The following is a 10010-nucleotide window of genomic DNA, read 5'->3' on the forward strand; positions in this document are numbered from 1 at the left end:
TTCCACGGAAACCGGAAGGTGAAGCGTATATGCAAAAGTTATATTAATCCAGAAGGTTAAAAACAGGGTGAAAATACGTATACTCCATCAAAAACTCTTCTTTTATTGAGTCACATTGAAATGGCTGGTCAATTGGCACCGCACTTCTTTTCAGCGTCTTCGACTGAATTCTGATATATTATTCAGCTGGCGCACCATCATTGTCATTGGACAGAGCAACAGCAACTCGCAGTGATCTTTTTTTAGCAAGCGCTACGCCTTCACGGCCACAGTGGTTCTACCACGTGAGCAGCAAGGCTTGTTGGATTGCGGTTTGAGCTGGTGCGCCGAACATAAAAGCGTGCGCAATTGCCAGATGGATCAGTCAAAATACACTTTTGGGATCGTATTAATCAATCTTGGGCGAAAGTGGGCACGTATTAAGTGCATGAAAATGCACCATTTCACAAAGGGGTGCCGGCTGGAGATAAAAGCAAGATGTACTATAGGCAGAAAAAAAATGTACTCTGCACAATCTCGTCAACGAAATTCCATTGCATACTGAAAACACAGTGATATCAGCTTGGAAACGGAAACCTGAAAAAAATATCAACAGCACACGAATACTACGCGTGCGCACTCGGGTCTCAGTGAACAAACTCAGGGCCGCGAAAAATCTGTTTGACTCGAAAAAAGGAAAAAAAAATGCTTCTTGTCGCACATATTATGTCAATCTCTTCCAACTTAGTGCTTTCTGCGTTTATTTTTCTCTTTGTTTTCCTGAGTGACTCGTGATCTGCGAGAATATTGGAAGTGCTGTGTGTTACATCCTGTCTATGTTCTCTTGTTTGCACACGCCTCTGACGTGATTTTGTTACACCAGACAGTTTTATTCATCTAAAATGTTGTTACCGGTTTGCAATAAACTTCCCTGTCTTAGTGAGGTGTGCTGCGTGAGGTGCATAGCCAGTCATTCGTATATTATTGTGGAATTATCTTTAAAACTTCTATATTTTTACTATGAAAGGCAAGCATTCTATAAAATTCCGAGACTTACCTGTCTGAATCCATTCCTAAAAAACGAAAAGGTCGACAATGGATACAAAGATCGCAAGCCGCCAAGTACTGTCTAGGATATATATATAAAACCTTTGGCATCACCAGGCGTTTTAGGATGCAAAGCGCACAAGATACGTACATTTTATTTGTTAGCGCGCCATAAAATAAATGCTTTTACAACAAAATGCATGCAATCAACACATTGGAAATAAGCACTAGCTTTTACTGATGAATGAAAAAGCTCACTCACTCACTCACTCACTCACTCACTCACACACACACACACACACACACACACGCACACACGCACACACACACACACACACACACACACACACACACACACACACACACGCACGCACACACACACACACGCACGCACGCACGCACACACACACACGCACGCACGCACGCACACACACACACACACGCACACACACACACCGACCGAGCGTTTTCAGCAGTTGTCGCTGGGACGTTTCATGTAACTTGTACTCAAATGTAGTCTGTGTGCGTGTGTGTGTTTGTGAGTGTGTATGTTCACGGAAGCAAACAAAGAGCAGCTTGGATAAACATAATGTGAATTAGTAATAGCACGCTGTTTCTTCGCGTGAGAAGTACTGTTACTATTTCAATGTTTCGCGATTTTGTACTGTATAGAATACGCTTGAGTAGCGCTAGTCCTCTCAAAGTTCTCCCAGTTTTTCTGCACATGTACACATGCGCGAACACTCATGCACATATATGTGGAGGATCGAAGCTTCCGGAAGTGAAATGCTGGCTTCCCCCTTGCACAGTGTGAAAATACATTTGAGTACAAGTTACATTACATGTCCCAGCGACAACTGCTGAAAACGCTCGGTCATTGCAGTGCTGAACAGAAGCCAGCGACTGTATTTCAAAAAGTATGCGTCAAGATAGACATGTTTGGGTATGTAAGCGCATGGACAAAGCATAAATGGCAAAACCTAGCTCAAGAAAATCTCTGAAAGTACTTCAAGCGGGAATTTTAAAGAATAGAAGACAGTGATAAAAATTAGCTTACGATGCGGGCTGCTCAACCTTCTTCTTCGTCTTCTCCGTGAAGCAACAGATTGCTTGCTTCTCCGCTTTTCATGGTTCTAACCCACTATTGACGACTGAGCGATATTGAATCACTGATTGAATAATTTATTAACTGACTGTTTGAAAAAAAAAACCTCATGGTTTTCTTATGCACTCACATAAGACGACTGGACGGCGAACGCCATTCTCTTTCTTCTCATCCGATGCATAGGGTTTCCTTAGTTTAACTAGAGAAGCTTCTGGCGCTGTGATCTTCCAGCCACTATTGGAATTATGGGTAGTACACGTACTTGTCTAGCCTTCGTGCTTGCGAGCTTCTAACTCATTTGTGGCTCTGGTTATTGCGGTTTTTTGGTTTTGTTTCAAATGAAAGAACGCGCAGTTGGGAACTTTGTGAGTCGATTTGTCTCGATGAGCCGAAAAGCGTAACTGTTCAACATTTTCTCATTGTCATTTTGTGACAAATAAGCTCCGAGCCACGGAAAGCCAAACGGAACGTAAAGTGCGAATAATAGGCAAATCCATGTAATACCCATAATTCCCATGCTCGCTGAAGCGTCATGCGTTGCAGCTCCTATAGACACTCGCATCAAAGTTCCGCATAAAGTATTCATAGGAAACTCTATGATTCGATGTCCTATTGGCTCCTCGCCACCCTACGAAAGCTCCTAACATGGTTTCACATGGCCTCGAGGATCGGATGCATCCTACCTGATTTTGCACTACTTCCGTGATCGGCCCATCATTGACCAAGTTAAGATAGCTTGTCATGACGTCATTATGGGACGTAGCACCTGTTGACTTATATGCGGCGTAACAATGATGTCACTATTATGCAACCAATTTTAGTGACACTTGATGTTGGAGAGCCATATGATGGGAAAGTCATTACAGGTTCATTTTAAGTGCGAAGCATTTCTTAGCGAACTTTGGCGAGTTTGAATCTATCTATCTATCTATCTATCTATCTATCTATCTATCTATCTATCTATCTATCTATCTATCTATCTATCTATCTATCTATCTATCTATCTATCTATCTATCTATCTATCTATCTATCTATCTATCTATCTATCTAGCCGCCTACGACTTTTCACTCTCCGGGCCGTTTCGATAATGGTATCGATACCAAAATTGATATAGCATCACATGACATTACGGAGAACATAGTGATCTTGTCATAACATGAAAATCATGACATGTTTGTCATAAATGTCATGATTTACATTTCATGGTCCTGCAACTCTTGCGGTGGTTTCGTTCACATGGCAGGTTGCAAAACCAGTATTGTATAGCATGACTGCATGGTGAACACAAGCGACAGACCCTAACATGAAAATCATGAAATGCATTTCATGTAACAACATGACTACATGCCACGGTCATGATGTGCTCGCGGCCGTTTCGCTAGCGTCACATATACCAAATTTGGTATTACGGTACGTGAATGTATGACGAGGGTATGTGTATGTGCTAATAATAGCGAAGGTTGGGCTAGTTGGTGGTTCATACTTGGGAAGTAAACACAGCGCAAAATTATAGACAAGGACAAAGGAAGAGACGACACCAGCGCGGACATCAGCGCGGTGTCATCTCTTCCTTTGTCCTTGTCTATATTTTTGCGCTGTGTTTACCTCCCGATAGTATGTGACTGGTGCAAACTTGATAATCACGAGATGCGTGTCATGTAACAACATCACTAGATGCCACTCTCATGATGTGCTGGCGGCTCTTTCGCTAGGTTCACTTATACCAAATTTGGTATTGCGGGACGTGAATGGATGACCAAGGTGGGATACTGGTGCAAACATGATAAACATGAGATGCGTGTCATGCAACAACATGACTACATTCTACGCTGATGATGTGCTCATGGCTTTTTGGCTAGCTTCACATGTGACAAATTCAGTATTACGTGATGTGAACGGACTACATAGGTAAATGAGATATACAAGATGATAATCATGACATGCGTGTCGTGTAACACTATGACTACATGCCGCACTTATGATGCGCTCGAGGCCGTATCGCTAGCTTCAAATATGCCAAATTTTGTATCTCGTGTAAAGAGGTTTTTTAGGGGAACCAAACGGGCAGGTGGAAGATTCGAGATAGCGACAGGACGAGGAAGATGGAGGAGCTCGAGCGCCGATCTCGTGGTGCCTTACTCTGCGATGATTCAGAGAAGAAGAAGAAAAACGCTATCTTTCGGACACGCATTGGACTAGGGAAGAAGGAAAAAGAGGAATCTTTTCTTGGGGTGACTTATGAGGTACAGTGGGGCCAATCCCCTATGTGGGTATGAGCCAAAATCTCCTAGGAGACAAGACAAGACAAGACTTTCGATTGCACGTCCCGTGAGAGGGGATTGGCCAGTCATCACCTTTGGTTCATTATTAATGGTAGAATTTCTTTTTGCTGATTTTTCAGGAGCCATCAATGCTGGTCTCCGGTCCCGGCCAGGACTCGCCCTGGTCGACCAGTCGCCCTGCTGAATCAGTGCCACTGGAGTGTTTCCTCAAGAACGGCGTAAGCAGTTTGCCTGTCGTGCTTGTGCCCACTGATGGTGCAGCCATTCGGTTGAGTGAAACGGAGGTGTTTCAAGAAGAACTTCGCAACATAAGCGGTCATTTTCTGGACATCTCGGAGGTGAGGCGTTTCGGCAAGACTTCAAATATTCTATGCTTAACAGACTTACTGGCCGCCACGAAATTTGCGTTCATTGCTGTTCGCCCTTTTATCCCCCCTCATCTTGCTTGCGTGAAGGGCATTGTTCGTGGTGTTCCAACTAACATTAGTCCAGAAGCCTTCTTCTGATCCAGTCGAGATCAGATTACAAACTCTATGATTAAATTGATATTTAATTTCCATCTCGAAGAGCTTTTAAATATTGTTAACTGCTCCTTACAGATCACATGGATTCCAAGCGCATGGAAAATTGCTGAAGTTGTGTTGCTGCGAAAAAATCCAAGCCTCGGATATGTCCTGGTGTCACAGAACGAGCGCTAAAAATGGGCGCGCCGCCAAATTCTTGCGATAACGCGCGAAAGAGAAGGCGCGAGGTCAAAAGAAAAAAAGAAAACAAACATCCAAGGCTCCTCGGGGCGCGCGCTCTCCCCTTGGAAGCGTGGCTTCGCCAACGAACCTCCTCACCCCACAACGGCGGTCGAGCAAGCGCTGGAAAGTTCCAGAAGTAAATAGGCGTGGTCATACCGAGCTGAGTCATCTGCCGCGGAGGGCGTTCCAACCGTCTCGCCCTCTTCCCAGCCTTCGCTGCGTATCGCGCCGACGAAATGATGAGAACTTTCTGGAATGTCACGCGGAAGGTATTTAACCGAGCAGCGGAGATGAGAGATCACGAGAAGACGGAAGTAGCGCCAGAGTGCGTAGGGATTCCGCCGTGTAGTCGGCGAAGGTTTTGTCCGTAGGGACGAAGCAGGAAATGAAGAGGATTTCCACCTGATGGGTGAAGGCTCGAGCTACAGGCAAGAGAGTGTGTTTACCGCTATCGAGCGAAGACGCGTGGCAACAGCTGCGTGTGTGAAGCCGACGTGTTTCCGGCGGAGAAGTTTGAAGCTTGAAGAGTGGCCGATTGAAGACGCGAGGTTTCCTGGAAGAGAAACTTCGGCGAGGTTTTCTGGAAGAGAAACTTAAGGGGGCAGCGGAACGGCAACAACGCTGGACTTTGAGTGAGTGATTCTCGGAAGAGTATCATTCAGACTTTTGTTCCAAGGACTTTGGACTGAATAGGTTTTATATCTCTTTAGTCTTTAAGTGTCTTGGTTGTTCAATGCATGCGACTGCATTGTAGTGTGTACTGTTGTCTGTGTCCGTTGTTCGAGTGTGGCTAATTGTACTGTGTAGTACGTTGTTTGATCGGTGGCATATTGTACTCAGCTATTGTGGAGTGAGCATATTTGTGTACTGTTTTCCTGATCTGCCATTACTGAGAATATAGTTTTGTTGGTTTATCAACTCTCGGCTCAGACTTGTTCTTTCGGCCACAGCTGGCGTCCGCTGGCGCGCCAAAAAGGACCACTTCTAAATTGTCCACGCTTTCGTGGTGCGGTTCGGGGGGCCGATACTTCGGCCCTTGAAATTAGCCCGGCGATCGCCTCCCTAATAAACGGGACATGTGTGACAATTAATCTGGCGTCCGCGACACAGGACCTTTTGGTGCACAGTGTGTCCAAAGAAGTGAGAAAGAGCCTCGAGCCTCGAGTTGTTGATAGTGCTATCGGAACGATTTTGTGTGTTGTTCAGTGTTCTCGTTAACGAGTGCAGGAGAGTGTTCCGATAGAGTGATTTAGGCAGATGCTTTTCTTGCACGCGGCAAGGTTTTATTTGCGAGACACCATGGATCTCGAAAAGTTAGTAGCTCTTAGTGAGAAGATGGGTCTTTCTGGCGCCGAACTACGGAAGTGGGTAAGCCAGAAGGAGAAAGAGGCGGTGGAAAGAGAGAGGTTGGCAGCTGAGAGGGCCAAGGAAGAAAAAGCAGCTGAGTTAGAGAGAGAAAGGCTGGCCGCTGAAATGGCGAGAGAAGAAAGAGAGGCAAAGGAGCGACAGCTGAAAGAAAAAAGAGAGCAGCAATTGAAGTTGGAGCTGGAGAAAGAAAAGTTGGCAGCTGAAAGGGCGAAGGAAGAAAGAGAGCAACAATTGAAGTTGGAGTTGGAGAAAGAAAAATTGGCAGCCGAAAGGGCGAGAGAAGAAAGAGAAGCGGAGATGGCTGAAAGGGAACGGCAGCGGCAGCACGAAATGGAACTCGAGCGGCTCCGTTTGCAACAGCTAAGTGAAACTCCTGTCCAAGCTAGAGTTGAAAGCAGCGAACGGGAAGATCATGGCTTCCGCTTGAACCCAAGCAAGCTGCTCGTAGCGTTTGATGAAAGGAAGGACGACCTTGACGCATACCTTCACAGATTTGAGACGATTGCGAGGAGCCAGAACTGGCCGGAACATCAATGGGCAACTGCTTTGAGTACTTGCTTGAGTGGCGAAGCGCTCAGTGTGTACGGCAGGCTGACGCCGACCGATGCAGCCAACTATGCAAAGGTGAAAGCTGCTTTGCTGAAGCGATTTAGATTTACCGTAGAAGGTTTCCGGGACAGATTTCGGACAGGAAAGCCAGCTGATGGTGAGACGGCTACACAGTACGCCGCCCGACTTAGCCGTTATTTCGACAGATGGATTGAACTTTCAGGGACAGCGCAGGAGTACGATGAACTTAGAGAGCTCCTAATTAGAAAACAATTTCTTACTAGTTGCCACCCAAGCCTGTCGCTGTACTTGAAAGAGAGGAAGGCTGAGTCACTTGAAGGAATGCTTGAATTGGCTGATCAATTCTTGGAAGCGCAAGGTGGAACTAATTTGGCCAAGGTCAAGAAGGATTGTCCCGATGATTCGAAGAAATTGGCTCCCGAAGAAAAGAAGCGTGCACCAGAGAGCATTCCGCGATGTTTTCTGTGCAACCGAGTGGGTCATCGCGCGAAAAACTGTCGAACGATCTTTACGAGCCCTACGGCAGTAAAATGTTTCAAGTGTGGTCAGACTGGGCACAAAGCAGACGCTTGTCGGAACGGAGTGAGTCAAACTCACCAGGTATCTTGTGTGCAAGCGGCACCGAAATCTGATAATAATGCCGTCACCGATGGATTCGTAGAGTTGAAGAATGGGGAGAAAATTCCTATTGTGGGTGCTGTAATGTCAAAACAGCCAACCGGTGTTACGAAAGGAATGCCAACGCTGCCTGGAAAAGTTGCGGGCAAAAAGATTACGGTGTTAAGAGATACCGGCAGCTCCACTGTTATCGTGCGGAGAAACTTGGTAGGGGAAAGCGAGTTAACCGGCAAAACGAAACCGGTTTGGTTAATTGACCGTACAGTTCGGATGCTTCCCGAAGCAGAGACTGAGGTTGAAACCCCATACTTCAGCGGGAAGGTTACGGCTCTATGTATGACGACCCCCCTTTACGACCTTGTCATCGGAAACATCGCCGGGGCGCGAGGACCGAATGATCCGGAATGTTTGGGAGAAGACCCTAAGATAGAGCCCTCGCCAACCCAGCAACCGCGAGATACAGTGGAGGAGCATCCCGTGACGGATCTCACTAGAGCCCAAGGTGAAGCCGCGGCGCAAGAGACAGTGAATGAGAAGATGATCGTGTTGAATGAGTTCAGGGGCCGAGCAACTGGACTTACGGCGGCACGACCTCAACCAACCGACAGTGTAAAGGAGACGGGGTTGGCCAGCCGGGCAAAATGTAGAGACATGATCAAGCTGGTAAATAAACAGACAGGACCCGTCGAATGTTATGACCCTTTAACAGTGTCAGAAGTGACAATGATGGCTGAGAGGCCGCCTCAGATATCGTCGTTGGAAAGGGCTCGCCGAAAAAGAACGTGGAAACACAAGAAGAGATCGAGCGAGCACCGCAAGAAAGGGCGCAAGCGCCGCTCGGAATGCACGGGATAGGTGTCGAGGTCGAATCTGAATGTGTTTGGCAGTGCTGAGTGCCATATGTTGTGTTAATGTCCTTGTTGTCCTGTGTCGACACTGTATGTTGAGTGAGTCAAAATGTTTGTTTCGGTAATGTGATGTATAGTAATGATGTGAGTATAGTAATTGTTGTAATGAGAGAACTTTATACATTTGTATTGTTTGGAATGTGTGATGAAGGGTTGTAGTCATGTACCTGTGGCTATATTTCATGTGTCGTGGAATTGAATTACAATGTACAGTTGTATTGAGGATCTATTGTGAATGTGAAGTGTCATGAGCGACGGTTTGTGTTACAGTCTTTCAGAGTGTGTGTTGACTGTTCGCGCTCGTTTGTGGGGTTTGGAATATTATGAGATAATATTCTTAAAGTGGGGGGCAGTGTCACAGAACGAGCGCTAAAAATGGGCGCGCCGCCAAATTCTTGCGATAACGCGCGAAAGAGACGCCGCGAGGTCAAAAGAAAAAAAGAAAACAAACATCCAAGGCTCCTCGGGGCGCGCGCTCTCCCCTTGGAAGCGTGGCTTCGCCGACGAACCTCCTCACCCCACAACGGCGGTCGAGCAAGCGCTGGAAAGTTCCAGAAGGAAATAGGCGTGGTCATATCGAGCTGAGTCATCTGCCGCGGAGGGCGTTCCAACTGTCTCGCCCTCTTCCCAGCCTTCGCTGCGTATCGCGCCGACGAAATGATGAGAACTTTCTGGAATGTCGCGCGGAAGGTATTTAACCGAGCAGCGGAGATGAGAGATCAGGAGAAGATGGAAGTAGCGCCAGAGTGCGTAGGGATTCCGCCGTGTAGTCGGCGAAGGTTTTGTCCGTAGGGACGAAGCAGGAAATGAAGAGGATTTCCACCTGAGGGGTGAAGGCTCGAGCTACAGGCAAGAGAGTGTGTTTACCGCTATCGAGCGAAGACGCGTGGCAACAGCTGCGTGTGTGAAGCCGACGTGTTTCCGGCGGAGAAGTTTGAAGCTTGGAGAGTGGCCGATTGAAGACGCGAGGTTTCCTGGAAGAGAAACTTCGGCGAGGTTTCCTGGAAGAGAAACTTCAGGGGGCAGCGGAACGGCAACAACGCTGGACTTTGAGTGAGTGATTCTCGGAAGAGTATCATTCAGACTTTTGTTCCAAGGACTTTGGACTGAATAGGTTTTATATCTCTTTAGTCTTTAAGTGTCTTGGTTGTTCAATGCATGCGACTGCATTGTAGTGTGTACTGTTGTCTGTGTCCGTTGTTCGAGTGTGGCTAATTGTACTGTGTAGTACGTTGTTTGATCGGTGGCATATTGTACTCAGCTATTGTGGAGGGAGCATATTTGTGTACTGTTTTCCTGATCTGCCATTACTGAGAATATAGTTTTGTTGGTTTATCAACTCTCGGCTCAGACTTGTTCTTTGGGCCACAGCTGGCGTCCGCTGG

Source organism: Rhipicephalus microplus, chromosome 5, assembly GCF_043290135.1.
Source record: "Rhipicephalus microplus isolate Deutch F79 chromosome 5, USDA_Rmic, whole genome shotgun sequence".
In the NCBI taxonomy this organism is placed as follows: Eukaryota; Metazoa; Arthropoda; class Arachnida; order Ixodida; family Ixodidae; genus Rhipicephalus; species Rhipicephalus microplus.